Source organism: Lichenostomus cassidix, chromosome 2, assembly GCF_008360975.1.
Source record: "Lichenostomus cassidix isolate B80296 chromosome 2, HeHo_3.0, whole genome shotgun sequence".
Classification (NCBI taxonomy): domain Eukaryota; kingdom Metazoa; phylum Chordata; class Aves; order Passeriformes; family Meliphagidae; genus Lichenostomus; species Lichenostomus cassidix.
The window spans coordinates 127,807,788-127,825,195 of record NC_139482.1 but is presented as its reverse complement, the minus strand read 5'-3'; positions in this window follow the sequence as shown (position 1 = coordinate 127,825,195).

Genomic DNA, 17,408 nt, shown 5'->3' with positions numbered 1-17,408 from the left:
TAGGGGGTGTTCCAAAAACCTGCTGATGGTAGCAGGTTTAAAATCCCTGGACTCATGGATAGAAATGACTGCTGGAGCAAACTGAGCACATTAACCATCTATTCCCTTTTCCATAGGAGGAAGCCCCTCACACTACAATAGTTCTAATTGTTGCCCTGATTATTTACTCAAGACACCATTTTGTTCTATTTTGTGCCTTGTTTATGTTTCATAGCTCAGTACTGGGCATTTCCTTTTCTTTCTAAAATTAAAATCTTAGCATTCACATGCTTATTCTGTGACATATAAATCTATATCTCTTTTTTACACAGAATATGCACTGGAACTCCATCTCCAGATTCAGTGGTATTTATTAATAGCAGAGAGGCAACTCAAATCTCTAGGACTTCTCCAGTGAGGGAAAGGTAACAGCCCTTTGCATCGTGGTGCTTCTCCTCTAATTCTAAACACATGTAGGATGTCCTCTCTTCCTCTGTGAAATGAGTGAGGAAGCTTTTTCTTTTTCTTTTTTTTTTTTTTTTAACTTTACTGAGATAAGCAATTTGCATTGGCACAGACAATCTGCTCTGTTAAGAATCTGGCACCATTTACAGTAGCTGGAGCAAGAGACTCAGCAGTAGATTAGTGCTAATTTCTCTTCACACAAATAATGGCACTGATGACTCTTGACCATGTGACAGGTTTGTGAGTGATGAGCCTTGAGACTCCAGTAGTGACACTTTTCTTTCTCCACACTGGTAAATTATTCATTATTGGTGCAGCCCTGGGAAAACATAAAAAAGAAAGAGCGGGAGAGAGGAGGGATTATGTTGCTAATGATAGAAACTGCTGACAAGTCCATTGGGGTTGGGGCTGGGGTTGGAAAGAAAGATTGCAGTATGTGGGCAGGTTGAGGCGTTGTGTTATACCCATTTCAGAATATAATATTCAAGGTTCATTTCAATAATATTCCTCAGAAATGAAAGCAAGGATAAGTGTTAACTGGGTAATTTGGGGTCTATGTGTGTGTGTGTGCATGCAATAAAAGTGCAGGTGCTGCTGCTTTGCACCTTGATTCAATTCTGCTCATTCTAAGGTTTTTCACTCTATTTATGTGAAAATCCCTCTGTGCTTTCAGTACACTCGTTATTTGTAGTGCTTCTGAATGAACACTGTTAAACATTTTCTTCATTCCAGCCCAGGACTGGATGTAACTGAAGCAGGACAAAGAATTTCCCAGATAGAGAATTGGTGAGAGACTGAGTTAGGGTTTGCTGAGACCTATCTGAATGAAAGAGCATTGTTCATGTGGAATCCCATGGCTGCTCCAGCTGATATGTATTGTGCTGCTTGTGAATCACCACGGGTTTGAGGTGTGTGTCACTCCTGCACAGCTTAGCTGCTGAGGCACTGATTAATCAGTACCAGACCTGTCCAAGTAAGACAATGTGGCATTTTACTAGTCTTTAATTCCTAGCTGCTAATTTGCCATGTTCTTCCTTTTCTTTTGGAAAAGTACAACACTGGGTGCCATTTTTCCCACCAGCCTATGTGCAGTGCTGACTGTTTTCAACAAACCCCTATCTGAAGCATCTTTACTGCACCTAAAGTTATTCTGCTTCCTCTTTGCTCCCATGGGCACAGATAAAAAGTAACCAAACCAGGGGCAGTGGCAGCCCAAAACCTGGTCCTACAAATCTTTGTATGCAGGAAAAGAAAGGCCCACACTTCAAACAGAAAGGGATGATTGAATGGAAGGAAAATTCCTAATCTATTTGTCTAGAGCACCACTCCAGTGCTCAATCCCTCGATGCTGTTATTAAGTCAACCTGAACACCCATTTCAATAACTGATTTGTGCATGATTCACAGAAGACATGTGATGTGCTCCTGTATTTCAAGGAGTGTTGAAGTTGCCCTTTCACAGTGGGTAGGTAGCAGCACCTGGGGTTCCCTGAAGCAGTGGTGAAGACCACCCAAATCTGGATGTGGAAAAAGGATATCAAATTCCCAACTGCTTTCAGCTGCTCCATGAGAGCAGAGGAGTTGGCTAAGCAGCTTCAGGTGCTCCCAGCCTGGAGAAGACACCTCTTTTCAGGATGTGCTAAGATATTTTCTGAAGGAGACAGAGTTTCTTCCACATTACCCACCCCCTCACATTGAGCCACGGCAGTTTTTACCCACATTTCTGTGAAGTGTCCATCTCCAGTGCAGCTCTCTGAATGTCAGGAGCTATTTCAATCCTCTCTAGGAAGAATTCCTACATCTCCCATCTGTGTCTGCACCTGATGGCTGTCTGTCATGTTGAAGTCTAACCAAGAGAGTGCTTGGAGCACAGAGAGCAGCCTCGCCAACCCTCCACACTGCATATAAATGCACAGCTTCACTCTCCTGACTATAGCACTGTTCTCTGGGCACAAGAGCTCCTTTCAGATGAATTTATTCTGTTCGTGTTTTGCATCCCATCCCCAGAAGGTGATTCAATGCCAGATCCCACACTGCAGGTGAAATGGTCCCACTCCATCTCTGAGCTTCCTCATGGCAAGATCAGAGGAGAAAAGGCAGTTGTCTTCAGTACCTCCAGACCCTAATCTATATCAAAGCACCCCGGGGGATATTGCAGTCTCTCAGTATCCCACAGGGCCCTCACTGCCTCTGCCCAGCTCTGCAGAGATGTTCAAGGCCAGCACAGCTGCTCTCAGACCTGGAAGGGCTCAAAAACAGCAGCAAAGCAGGCAGTGGGCTGATGAAGGGGAAAGTTTTATGAAAACAAATTAGAACAGGAAGCCAGGAAGTAACAAACAAAATCATCAATGGGATGCTTTCCCTCCCTGTATTCCCATCCTTTGTGTCCTTGGTAGTTCCTCGATTCTTGCTGTGCTTGCAAGGGAAAAGAGGAAATAAAATCTCAATATTGAGTCCTTGTTGACTGGAAAACAGAAAATACTTCCATACTTGAACATATTCTGATGCTAAATACAGCCCTGGTGGGTTTTTTCACTGCTCTCTTTCCTTTCTTTTTTTTCCCTTGCAATGAATTTTTGCAAAGAATTGCTAAATTCACTCTTTTTTTTTGTTTGTTTCAATCGTTGTTTTAAGATAGTGACTTCAGAAAAATAACCAATCCCTCATTCCAAACTTTGCTTTTTAAATATAATAGATGGTTCATGACTCAAAATAAATCCTTCGCCACTACTCTAGTAGAAGCAAGATGAAAAGAAAAGAGAACCAGGGTTGGCTCGGTGTCCAAGGGAGTGAGACAGGCACACAGGAGCCTCCTTTCTGCTGCAGGCTGCCTTTATTGGCAACAGCAGCAGTAAATAAACCCACCAAACAGCCGTGAGCATGATGGGGGCAACTGAGAAGGAATCTTGTCCATCCACTCCGAGTTATCAGCTTTTACCTGTGCCGTGGGAAAAGGTGACATGGTGCTGCCATACCCCACATTCCCATCTGCTTCCAGGAGAAGTGTGAAGCAATGGTCCCTGTATATTTTTCTGGGGTCCTAGCTAGCAGCTTGCACAGCTCAAAGCAATATTTTTTAATATAGTTGAAAGATAAGCACTTGAAAAAAGGAGGCAGATGAAACAAGTGCTTAGAGCTCCTTGCTACTGTGTCATCATAACTATGCAAATCTGCAAAAGAATTGATTGCTAAGCAGAGCAAAGGACAAGTTATAAACATGTTGTTCTGTTTAATCGTGCAGGTGCTTTTGTACACAAATATTTGTCAGCCAAACCCTGGGAAATGTTTATTCCTTAAGTCTATAAACTAGAATAAGAAGAAAAAGAAAGCGATGACACTGTTCTTAGATAGTGGAAGCCAGAAGGAACTCCATTTTTCATTTTTATTACAACAGTAGAGAGTTTTTTTCTTTTTCTCTCTTTTTTTTGTTTTTAAGAAGTTCTTCAAGGTGATTCATAGTGTTGGTACTTAAAGAGATATATGAGCCCAAGGCTACCCATCTAAAAAGCCTGAGAAACTAACTTCAAGGAGAGATCTCTGAACAATCCATTTACACAGATATGCTGCTACATCTGGGTGGGTTTGCTTATTTATTTATTTTATGGTCAAAGTGATATGAAAATGCAGGATTGGCTGAGTGCTGCTTAAAGTTTGAGCTGATGTCAGAAAGTGCCAGGGAAAATGACAGGGGAAAGTGCATCCCTTATTCATCTCATGCAATGATGGCTGTTTTGTTTGGAACCACTGAAATGATGCAAATAGAGCTATTTTTTTAATGTTTCACAGCAGTCTCTTCCCACGCTCTGATGCTCAAAAGGGCACCCCACAGACAAAATTTGATTTATGCTATTTTTGATTTATATATGTGTTTTTGTTTACTTAGATTATGTAGCATTTTTTTAATATCTTTGCAATTCCCTTACCCATGCAGTATCTTTGTGCTATTAGTATGTATAGCAGACAAATATTTATCTACTATATGACCAGCCATTCTGTCCAATTTCTGAAACATTTAAAATATACCAAACTGCTTCAACACCAAAAGCATTCTAAAAAAACAGCATCAGCAAAACATCAAGTTGGTTTGGCCAATAATTCAATAGCAGCCGTTTATTTGCTTTGGATTTGTTTTGTTCTGTGTGTGTTGTGTGTGTGTAAGTAGGATGAGGTGTTTTAGTCAAGAAATAGGGGGGGAAGCAGGGCTGAGGTTCTTTATCCCCTTCTATGCCTGGCCCAGGATTTACACCACATATCTGAGACACTGGAGGGCAATTGCTGTATGAGGCACTGGACCCTGGATATTCCCCCAGGCAAAGGGCTGATGCAAAATGTGGGGATTGCTTGATCTGCCCTGCTGGCACTTTGCTAATGAGGATAAAAAATATTCACTATACTGGGCTCTGAAAATCAGATACCTCATCTCCCTGCTGTTTCTCAAACATCTCTGTGGGGTGGGTTAGCAGGGGTAATATTTGATGTAGGAGCTGCATGTAGCATCAACAGGAAGGGTGAAGCAAAATTCTGCCTAGGAGAACTTGGTAGACTGTTGCTGCTGATCATTCCCTGAAAAAAATATGCTCAGGTACATCCCAGGAAAGAAGGGGACAGATCCTGAATCTGCCATCTCTCATGTTCTTGGATCTCAGATATGTACCAAAGGGAGAACAGGGGAGGAACTGGCATTTCTGTGGTTCCTTGGTCTCCTTTTCTTAGAGACAGCAAAACAAAATGTGCATTTTTTATGTACTTAGAAGTGAACCTTACACTCAAGTCAGTGTGAAGTGATTTGGTGAGACTTGTATTCAGAAGGACATATGAACCAAGGGTCAGTCAGTAATCAGCCCCATCATATAATATCAGGTCAGCAGAGAGAAAACAGCGAGGGAAAATACAAATCCAAAGAGTGTTCAAACTGCCAAACTGACCAGCAGTGTCTGTAATCTGCCTTCTGTGGGTAAGGGATATTTAATGATGCACTTACAGCAAGGGAGCAAGTTGGACCAGACTGGCTTCCAGGCAGGCCCTAAGAAATGGAAAAGCAGAACATGCTTCCAAAAACTTCACCTTTAAAATTACATTTCCATGGACTGTGAGGCAAAAGATGTATATTGTTCCTTTTCAACACTCTTCATACCTTCTGTGAGATTAAATATTCTATGGTCACAACATACAGGCAACTTGGGGTGGCCGATTAAGTATTTCAGTTATTGCTCCATACATGCCCCTGTTATTTTTCTCTCTTGCCAGCTCGAGGTAATATCTTGATCGCCACCAGTTTGTTTGATGTCAGGACCAGCACAGTGCTGGCTTGACATGTGCACTAAGCACTCTGACAGCAGCTAAGGAAGTTCATTGACGCTGGTATGGCAAGAAATGAATGGACTCCAGAAGCAGTAAAATGCACTCTTAGTACATCACAGTAGAGGCTTCACTTTCCCGTGAGATACTGGGCTATTACTTGTCTGTGAGACACACTTCAACACATCGTGTCAAACGGCAGAATCATGAGAAAACTTGCAAAGTATTCCCATTAAGGCTAATTGATTTTTAAATACTCTATTATCCAAAGTTGGCATCTAATTATTTCTTTCAAGATCCTGACACGTTCCTGGTAGTCACAAGAAGCAATGATTGTTCAGGATGTAGCGCTGTGGTGGGCAGCAGAGCATCCGTCTGAAAGGGAAAGATGAGGCTTTTTATTTTTTTTTTACTGACTTGTCTGAGGCTGCTGCAAGAGGAATTGTGGTGCAGTAAAAGATGTGTGAGATGAACGGATGGGAAGCTTGGGGATGTAGTCAGGCTCCAGCTGGACTAAGATTTCTATACAGAGATCAAACTGTTCTGGCAGATAATTTATTACCTTTCTCAAACAAATCAGGTTGGCCTTAGGGTCGTTAATGTTTATAGTAAAGTCCTAATTAAGCAAATATAAACCTTATGCTCAGCAGAGATCACATTAAAAAAGAAAATAACCACAGACCCTTTCTTGTACTATCCTCTCCCTCTCATGATGACAATATTAATTGACTAACAGCAACAGAAATTAGATCAAATGGTGGAGATACATCAGGGCCAACCAGGGTTGCTGTCTACAGCAAGTACAGATTAAATATGGTGAGACACCCAGCCTGACTCTCCTCTGGGTTTTATTTTGAGCAGTTGTCTCTGTCTGCAAAAGAATGGTGTGAAATGCCATTAAATGAAGAAGCTGCATTTCACGTTCTGCAAATGACTTCCCAAGGTGTCTGTGCTCTGGGACCAGCGAGTGGGAGCTGCTCCCTTCTGCTCCTCCCAGTGCTTGTGTCCCAGGCAGCTTGCCATTGGGAACTCCTTCTGGTTTTAAGAAAGTGATAAAGGAAGAACAAAAGCAAGTATTCTGCAATGATTTCGCCCCCATATGACCATACATGAATACACCGCTCTAAAAACGGACAGTGCATGTGTGCTCTGTAGAGAGAAGTGACACAACATGTCAGCTTTGTAGCAGATGGAAGACTTCTCCCTATTAAAACACAGAAAAATCAAAATATTCTATCTACATAGACCATTGCTGTAAAATATGGTCATGTAGCTCATATTTAATTGCAGAAAAAGGCAAACAAGCTGAAATTGCTCAGATTTTAACAATTTGTTCTTTGGGATAGTACAATTTCTTCTCAATATCCTGACTTGCCATACTTGTTGCTCAATGTTCACTCATGCAGGCCAGCCAAAAAGAAAGTATTTCCACAGATTAAAACTGCCTCAAACACATATGGGTTTGGTTTAAAAGAAATAGATGGAGTTTGAAAGTATAACTGTTTCAGGAAATGAAATACAGTTTTGCGTTTTTGTAAGGTCTTTAAATATTTTATGAAGTACCAATGTTTGCTTGTATTTTTTTTTTTAAATACCCTCTTATGTATTTTATTATGTACTTTAGTTGGAAAGACCCCAAAAGGAGGGGGAGAAAGAATCTTACACCTATGTACAGAACTGAGTTACCAACCTGTACAATTATAAGAGGAATATAAGGACACAATAGCAAATACTGTTAATTTATTGTCTTTATTTGTTACACACATTTCTTTGATTAAAAATATACAAATAGTTGGTAAGGGAACATTGCCCTGAACAAAATGAAGTAACTGTGTTGTCTAGGTATATGATAAATGTTCTGTAACAGTGTCTTTTAGTCAAATTGCCTAATTACCTTTGCTCTTTATCTGGAGACACTCAAAAGAATGTCTTCAGGACAAGTGACTATGTTGGGCTCATTACAAGTCTTCTGTACCACATGAAGGTAAGTAAACAGGTAAGCCCAAACCAATTTTGGCATCCACATGCAGAAGCACACACTGTAACTACAAAACAGCATGTTCTGAGTCTGTGTTTTCTCTGGGTAGTAGTAGCAAGAACACTGTGTTCATTTAAATTAAACCAGTTCCTTGGATAATAACAAAGTAATTAAAGAAGCCACTGAGGAAAAAGAGCCAATTTATTTGAATCATGTTCATAAAAACTACAACATGAGCCTGAAGGTAGAATATAATGTAGTTAAGATGGCAGATTGATGATTTTTAAAAATGCATCTTGATATTAATTTAAATTATTGTCTCTAGTCCGAGAATAGTAATGGATGTGAATATTTAATTTTATGATAGGAATGATTCCTTCAGTTAAGCCAAACTCAGATAAAAAAGCTGTGATGCTTGTTGTAAGTCCACTTGGTCTCCAAAACAATATATTAAAATCTGATCATTTTAATGCATTCCTATTTCCATAACTCTCACCACAATTGCAAGAAATGCAGGCACTTCACTAGATGAGCTCAAATCAATATTGTTTGATCCTGCGATATGTTAAATGGAGAGCAAGAAAAATTGCACTTGAAATCATGGGGAACCTTCTATTCTGTAAAAGGTCCCCTGTGCCGAATTTAAGGTTCTCCTATCAACCATAACTACAGGCTTACACAAGGGAGAAAGGAAAGGTTTAACATTTTGCAGCTCTCCAAAGTTTCACTGGTGCTCCTCACGTTCATTTTTGTTATTCATTCATTGAATCATGGATGATAAAACATTTTTGCTAGCCATTTCTTAACAGGCTGCCTAAAGAATGGGCCAACCATAATAGCCTAACATCAAAACACAAATCAGGCTGACTTATTTAATTTTCTGTAACCAGGACAAGGTGGTCTTACATGTCTGTTCCTTCTACCTATGCTATCCAACCTCAACATGGGAGTGATGTACTTTTGTTCAGGGAAACCTCTTACTTTGGGAATAGCAGGCTTCATCTCCACCAGAGATCTGTAGCCTTTGGTAAAATGTTTATTTTTATTATTTTTAATGGTAAAAAACCAAGTTTTGAGAGAGTACCAAGGTGCAAAAGAGCCACAGAGACAACCATAACAAGTGGTAACCTGTGAGTGACTCTGTAACCATCTCCTGTGTGCTTCTTTGGGGCTCACCCTGAATTGCAACATGTAAAAAAATTCTGTTGATTTTTAAAAAATTTTGCTAATGAAATTTTAGCAATTTTGTTAGCAAAACGTCTCCTGTGCCCATGTGCCTGTGCAGTAGCACTCTTATGGAGATTTCCCTTGCTACCCCCAAGCTTGGTGGTCCCAGTGCAACTGAGGGGATTCCTGGGCTCTAGCAAATTAGATAGCTTGCTAATTTAAATTAACATTACACCCATGTGACAAGGAGTCAAGGATCTGAGGATTTATATCAGTACTATATCGCTGCTTTATCATTTAGGCAGAAATAACTAATGCTTAATTCAGGGAGGGAATCTCAGTATTTCTAGCAGTACCCAAACTCCGTTTTTTTTGCCCTCAATAATCTGTCCTGAATACATTATTTCAGTTCATCTGCCACCTACCATCAAACCTGGTATTCTAAGGCAAGCTCATACAAAATCCACTTACAAGTTTATTCATGTTAATCCAGGGTCACAGGCGGCACAGACACAGGCCAGGGCAGGATGCTGAATCTGTCTCACTGGCACTGATGGATGACTGGCACAGAAGGTCTGCTGCTGTCAATGGATACAAGGGAGAAATCCATTCTTATTCTCCTTAATATCTTTGCAGTATTTGGCACTGTTGACCTTATGTCAAGTCTGACAGGTGGCATGAATCCAAAGTGAGTCTTCAAGCAGACAAAGACCCATTCTTTCTCTAGTCCCTTTCAATGTCTACATGAATCCAGCTACAAAGTGAACTGGATTTAAAAGCCAGTGATATACAGATGGCACAGAACTGTACTTCACCTTCCCTACATATAAATTCTTTGTTATCACTGAGGTTTCTGAGTGCCTGGATATGGTCCAATGCCTTGATTTTCTAAAATAATGACAATCTCTGCAGCAGGAATAACTTATTACAATGCAGGACACAAAGCTTATCCATGCAGCAGAAAGCCAGACACAAATAGTATTTTAGCCATGGAAAATTCTTTTAGGTTTCTGATTATGAAACCAAAAAGAAAAAAATAGTTTTGTGTAAAATGTTACAAAGAAGATATTGGAATGACACATGCAGTAATTTTTGAGGATAAAATAAGACATAGATTTATTGTCCTGAATATTTAGGGTATAAATGGATGCTTCAGTATTGCATTTGTGTTTCCTTATGGACAGCAAACAGAAATGTACATGCCCAAATCTACACATGCTCAAACAGGGGTCACAGACCCAAGCATGTCAGAGTTCAAGAAGTGTTTGGACAATGCTCTCAGGCACATGGTGTGATTCTTGGGGTGTCCTGTGCAGGGCCAGCAGTTGGATTTCAATGGTTGGGATGGGTCCCTTCCAAGTCAGCATACTCTATGATTCTATGGTAAATACTTTCACCATATTGCAAATCACACTCTGATGAGCTGCTTTATTACACTCCACCACTAAGCATTACATACTGATTGACGACAGTTAAAAGCTGGCCCCAAAATCTCATCTGCCTGCCCAAAGCAAAGTCAGTGAACATTTCATAATAAAGTTCTGCCTTGCATCATATACGTTTTAATCCAAAATAGCAAGCAAAGGGGAATATGAAACCAAAGAAGTGCTCTGGGTCACTGCTACTCTGTCTTACCTCCTTGCATTTCAAACCATAGGTGTCCCACACTGAGCAAAACACAGTGTCAGATTTGTTGTCTAAATTTAGCTTGGTTCTGTTCAAGCCTGGGATTTGTTTTACAGTTGAACTGAAGTTAAATAGGTGAAGTTCTTTGTCCTTAACCCTGGCACTTGCTAGGTATGAACCAGTGTCCACAGAGCTTCTAGAACAGGGCACAAGTAAGTCATAGTTCTGAAAAGTTTTGCTCTTTGCCACATAATTAATTCTGGGCTAATTTTGACCTATTAGGCCCACCCCACTTTGAATTCTGTATATATTAATAAGCTCATTGCATTTCAACTTGACAGAACAAAGTATTTCAAGAGACAAGACTTGACGTGTGCATCTGGCTGGGGGTAAAGGCACATGGGATGGGCTTGCAACTGAGCAACTGCCAGCTCACCATCTGGTATGATCTGTAAGGGAGGGTGATGTCAAAGTGCACCCTCCTTGCCAGGTCCTCTGGAAATTTGCACCTGCGTCTCAGGACAGGACAACTTCAAGAAAAATAGTTTCATTATCTAGAACTGCTTTCTTACTCTCTGCTTAACAGAGCCCAGGCCTGTTTTTTCTCAAGACCTCTTTTAAGACTCATTTTCTTTCTCAGGTGTTGTTTTTCCTTTTTTTTTTTTTTTCCAGAGAAGGTTTTTGTGACAGACAAAGGCTTTCTTGCATTGATGAAGCAGGTTTGGCTACACCAGCTAACACAGGATTAGCATCTGTCTAGCAACAGGGATGCTCTGTGACATGTCTCAAGGGCAGCTGTAGAAAGAGTACCTTGTACAGGGATTTTATACATCTCTGCTTAAGAGTGCAACCTTCTGTATGTGCAGTCCATATATACACAGGGTGAATAGTGTCCCTTTGTAAAGTATTTCTGTAACTTTCTTTCTCTCACCTCTGCTACCTAATGGTTCTGCTGTTTTTCAGGCTCTCTATATCCATCCAAGTGAGACAGGATTTCCTGTAAAACTAACACATCTGGAGTTGCCTTTTTTTTCAATTTCAGTGGGGCAATTTATTTACATATTTTAAAATATTCCCTTCATTAAGCTCTTACACAGGGTCTACCATTAAAGTTCCTGCTACCTTTGGCAGGAGGTGGGTTTTACAAGTATGAAGAGCGCCATGAAAAGACAGTTTCTTTTCCAATAATTGCATCTAATTAAGGATTTCAAGTTTTCTGAAAGCCTTGCTGTTCCCTCATATTCTGTGAGCCTTTTCTTCTCTGCTAGTATCATCCACAGACTTTTAAGAGAGTAAGGGTGACTATGCTAGTCAAGGTACCTGGGCCCCAGGGGTGCATCCACAGCCCTCTCTGGCCCTGCCTCTCCTGGGGTCTTTCCCCACACCAGACCATGACCCAGGACCTCATTTCAGCTCAGCCCAGGGCTAGCAGACCCTGCCCTGTGCCATGTGGCAGCTCTGCCCTACCCAAATTTGCCTCTTCTTGTTTTGCCTTACCACTGATTTTTGCAAGATACTCCTTGGAAATCAATTAAGTTTTAAACCTTGCTGATATGATGTCAAATATTCTCATTATTCATAAATACTTCCAGTTCTCTTCTAGAAAGAGAAACCCAGTGCTACTATATACTTTATTTTATTTTTCTTCTGGTTTTAGATTTGTAGACTAGCTGTACTTTGTGATAGGTAAAATCAGGTAAAACACAATTAACACTTCAATTTCATGTGCAGTTATTATAATGCCCAAAACAGGATGGCGAATTATACAGGTAATGTACTGCAGTACACACCAATATTTCCCTCAGAATGCTTCTTCCCTACATGTGAACTTTCTTTTCCTATATGGGGTGCAACAAGCCTAGCATAGACATAGAAAACACAGGCAGGATAGACGCTGCAGCTAGCTCAGTCTCCAGTGCTAATAGATGTCTTGGTGTTTTGTTACACTGCATTTCAGAAACATTGTATGATCCCAGGCATTGGTTTTAAGGTGTCAGATAAGGGTTCTGCAGAATTGAGTTTTGCATTCACCCTTTGCAGCTATTGTTTCACTGTCATTGCCACGTGTGGGAGACTGAACAACACAATGGTGTGCTGGATTCTGTACTTCTTGACACTCACTGAAATCTCATTTCCAGAAATATATGTGTACTGCTTTTTGGTCTTTGGTAACAGGAAAACATGGTTTTCAGGACAGAGGAAATAAACAGCCAGCATACCAGGTGATCACAAGGAATACTAGCTTAACCTTTGATTTGCCAAGCCTTTACTAGTAGTGTTATTTCCAGTTAACTACTATTCCCTGATTTGCAAGCATTTATCAGTAGTATAATTTAATCTCATATTGTTTTAAGAATGTTCATTTTAACCTAATAGGTCTTTTTCTTTCTGTTATTGCCTATGCTTTTGTCATCTTCCTAGCTGATTCAGACTATTCAGTTTACCAAACAGCCAGCAGTAGCAGACAAAATGATGAATATAGCTTATAATCATTGCATGCAGTAAATAAATAATAACTGACAACAACTAATTAAAAACCCCAATAAATGATTAGCCCAGAGTTTATGTGGAGCAAACTCACATTTCCAGTCCAAAAACTTTGAGCTTCTCTTTGATAGTTCAGTGACTTTAGTTGCCAGTGATCACAATGAAAAATCAGGAATGTACTGGGCTGCAACTCAGTTGTGTTCACACTGTAAACTGCAGGCAGCATTGTGCAGTACTGAAATGGTCACCCCTTTCTGGGACAAAGTAGTGGAGCAAAATAACAAGAAACCTCATCAATAGGGAAGTGCCATGGGATTAAATGCTACCAAACTGTTTCACACACCCAGCCATTACTGATTTCACCTAAAAATACAAAATGGACAATGCTTTCCCCTCTGCAGAGTCTCTCAGAAGACTGATAATTGTATTTGGCTAGGTTTGAAACACAGTTTAAGTGAGAATGGATGCCTTTCTGTGTCCTTCAGGAGTAAGTGCCTGGGACCCAGACCAGTTGCTAACAACTGCTCATGTGTATGACTGAGAGACACATAGGTTATTTATAGATGCCAGAAAGCAGAATTTTAAGCTTGGAGGTAATTCTTACACTTCAAAGCACGTTTTGGAACTAAATATTTAAATTTCCTTTTCCCTAGAGAAAAAGAAAAGAAACTCAATAAATTTTCCCTGTGGAAATTTGATTTTGCAGAAACTGCTTTTCTGTCACAAAAGATTGTATTGAAAGGGCTCTTGAACTGCTCTGGGTGCTCACATGAAAGTAAGGAAGAGAATCTGTATCTGCTTAAGTATTTCACATGAATGGACAGAAAGCCTTAGATTATTTTTCAAGAACAGAACAATTCATTTTCAAGGGCATTTATTTCTCTGCATCAAACTAACATGAAATTAATTTATTCCTCTTTTTTTTCTTGTTTTTGCATAGTATTAATTTTTTTAAAAATTTAATATTAAAGTTTCTTTTAAAAACAAACAGTCTAATTGTTAAAATAACTGCTCAGAATTGTTCTGTGTAGTAATGTGTGAATAAGGAACTAACATGACACAGCTCACAAAGTTTGCTGTTGAGTATTTCGCGGTAAGGAAAACATATCAGGTTTCCCTTCACATAGGGTTAACACCATATGAACGAATCTCTAAGTGTAGCTGATTTCATTTATTGTAACATGTTTTAACTTTTGTCATTTGTTGCTTTTTCCATTGGCCATATGCAGTAAGTTTTTTCAGCTGTTTCACCTCCTTCTCCAGAACAGGTTTTTTAAAGGGCTGAAAATAGTGGCTTTTCCCTGTGACAGTAAAATCCTCATTTATTAACCTACAGCAACTAAATCACTCAAAGAATGTGGCCAGAATTTAGTAACATGAAGAACCCCTGCCAAGGAAAATTCAATGGAAGTATAATGATTTGATCATTATAAAGATGGTAACAACTACAGACACTCTCACAGCGCCACTTTACCTGTTTGGAGAGACTATGTAAGGCAGCTGTCTGCCCAGAATTTACCACTGACCCAAGGAACAACAAGGAATAAGGTGTCTTGCCCTCTCTCCACACTGATTTCTCCCACCATTCTTTGTCTGCTTGGCTTGTTAAAATAATTCACATTTTGTATTATGTGTTTGTGTAGCATCTTTTACACAGTTAAGTTCTGCTTACAGTTAGAGCTAGCAGGTGAAATCAATCTGTAATTAATGAAGGTAAGAGGTGTTCTTCAGAAACACCAAAAATTTAGAACCTTAAAAATGGCAATTGCCATTCTTAAAATATTAGTCTTCTTGCATGGGAAATGTGTACAGGAGAAATAAATCTGTGGGAATTGCTCTGAAGTCCGCAGACATTATACCTTGTTGTTACGCTATGTGCTATGGATTTTGTTCTAGTTTGAGTCTAACTTTGCCTCCTAATTCACCTACCATGCACATAACTGACCTCCACAGTTCAAAGCTGGCAGTCCTTTGCAGAAGGAGAGTCTGAGGAGATGTGGTTCACCATTGTGCTATGATTTGTTTGAATGGGATGGAGAGTCAGCTGACTGGATGCTCACGAGTTTTATTGCAATGTTCTTTTGCTTACTTTTCCAGTTTCTATGGAGAAGTATAGGGAAGACAAATGGGTGCCTCCTTCCTCTCAGGAGTCAAGGCAAGGCAGAGCACGTAGGCAGCAGACTTCCTTCTGCCTTCATTGCCACCTCCCACTTGAGAGCACCACTGGTTGTGGAGCACATTTCTTCCTCTCCATCTGTATCTGCTGTCACAGAGGTTGCTTTAGTGGCCTGAAGAACGGACCAATGTCAGAGGAGCTCATCTTGATCAGCTCTGCCTGATCAAAGAGGCAATCACTGCCTCTCACTTTTACTACATCTTGCCCACGTAAGCCATTCTTCATTTAAGATAAACTGATTGACTGATAGCAGTAATTTTGGTGGAGGCCTTGTGATTGCTAGAGCACAATTCTTTTCAGAGGTGACCAGCAGAGCATGGAGATCCTGGATTTGACTGAGGAGTGGCCATTTTGAGTGGTTCCTTCTCTGGTGAGATATGCCTTTAAAAACTTGCAGTATTAAATTTTCACAGATTGAAGAACTGCAGTGCAGCATATGCAGAGATCATGAACTCCTCCTGCTGTGGCCACAGACTTGCAGAGAATGGCTCAAGTGTTGCCAGTCTCACACTCACAGACTCAAATTAAAGATTGATTCTTTGAGCCTTCTGTCAGTCCTGCTTCCTGACACTGCACACAGAATAAATTACCTCCATGCTCTGTGGCTTGTTCCCAATCTCATTCTTTCTCCCATCTGAGAGGGTTTTTTAGAACCCCTTTTCCACAGCATATCATATTATAATGGAATAAATTCTTTTTGTTCCATTTTTTTTTTTAATGGACATGCTGGGAAGTGGATTTATGTTTGGTTTTGAATTACGGCTTTCTCGAGCCTAAATACATGGGAAATTCAAACATTGCTTATCAAAAAAGGAATAATTTCAAAGCAGTGTAAATACTCTGAGTTCATCTGCAACAAATCCGTGCAGCCAGAAAACTTGGGTATCACTCTTTCAGGCCTGTAACCCAGGATCCAGGCACAAGTAGATAGAAAATTTACTAATCGGCTGCACAGTGAGGCATGTCCTCTGCAGTGTTTCCATGTGCCTGATAGCACATATGAAAAGTAACTGTACCAAATCAGATGGGTTAGAACAAGACTTACGGGGTATTTAGTGAGCCAGTTTACCTCTTGGGAATGCTCTCCATGAGACACCCAGGGCAGAAAATCCATTTACAATTGTGCAGTTGCCCTGGAGTGATAACAGGATATCCATGATAACTCAGTTTGCCAACTTGTTACTGGGCAAAGCTTCAAGCTGCTCTCGATTCTGGCCTTCCCTTCAGTTTTGGTTACTCTGATGTCTATGGGAAGTGTCACAGCTGACATCTGGAAGTGCTGAGTGAAGAAACCAGGCTGAAGCAGCCACAAAATGGGAGCAATGAGAGGACTCTGTCCTGAAACAGCCTTCTAAGAGCTTCCTTTGGCCTGATAAAGTGTACAGCCTGAAGGGGCATTAGATTATCTCACTGGTTCTCCTAGTTCAAATGGTCTATTAACCCAGTCCTGCTCTATTCCCCAGTAACCCTGGTACTGAGAGTTGGAGAGTTGACCATTATTTATGACAGGGTGGCCAATCAAGCACCTTCCAGGCATCCAGTGTGGGCTAAGTTTCCAAGAGACAGAGGCTCTACCTCAGTGGTTTGATCATTCACAGTGTTAAATGTTACTTTATATTGTCAATATACTCGACTTCAGACATTATTTTCTGTTAGACTAAATTGGGACTTTAATGGATTCTTTGGGATTTATCATCCAATCATCACCCTAGTCTACATGCCATTAGTCAGTCTATGTCTTAATTAAGAATCTGAATGAGTCACAGTATTTTCTAGCATATCTTCTCTAGCCTTCACCTGAAGCTTAAGACTTTTTTCAAACTTTAAATTTCCAATTTAAAACTGTGTGCACAGGACCTGAACACATTTCCCATCATTAATCATTTCAGCGTTCTGGAACATAACACCTCTTTGGCCCATCTAGCTACAAAGCTGAAACTAGATTCCTCCTGGCATTGCACTGAAAGCTCTTGACTAATTTATCTTTGTTTTCTACCCTTGAATCTTCTTCTGAGTCCCTAGCTTCCAAGGTGTCATCTCTCCTCCTGCAGATGAATTCTTCCTTCTTCTTAAATGTAAAGAAGATGTAAAACAGTGGGTTCAAACAAGTAAGCAGTCCAGATAACTTTGAGTGTCTTATTCTCATAATCAAAGGAACTATGTAAAAAATGTCTTCTTTGGAGCATTAGAGAAGTGAAAAGTCTTCATTGCATAAGTGCACTCGGGATTGAAA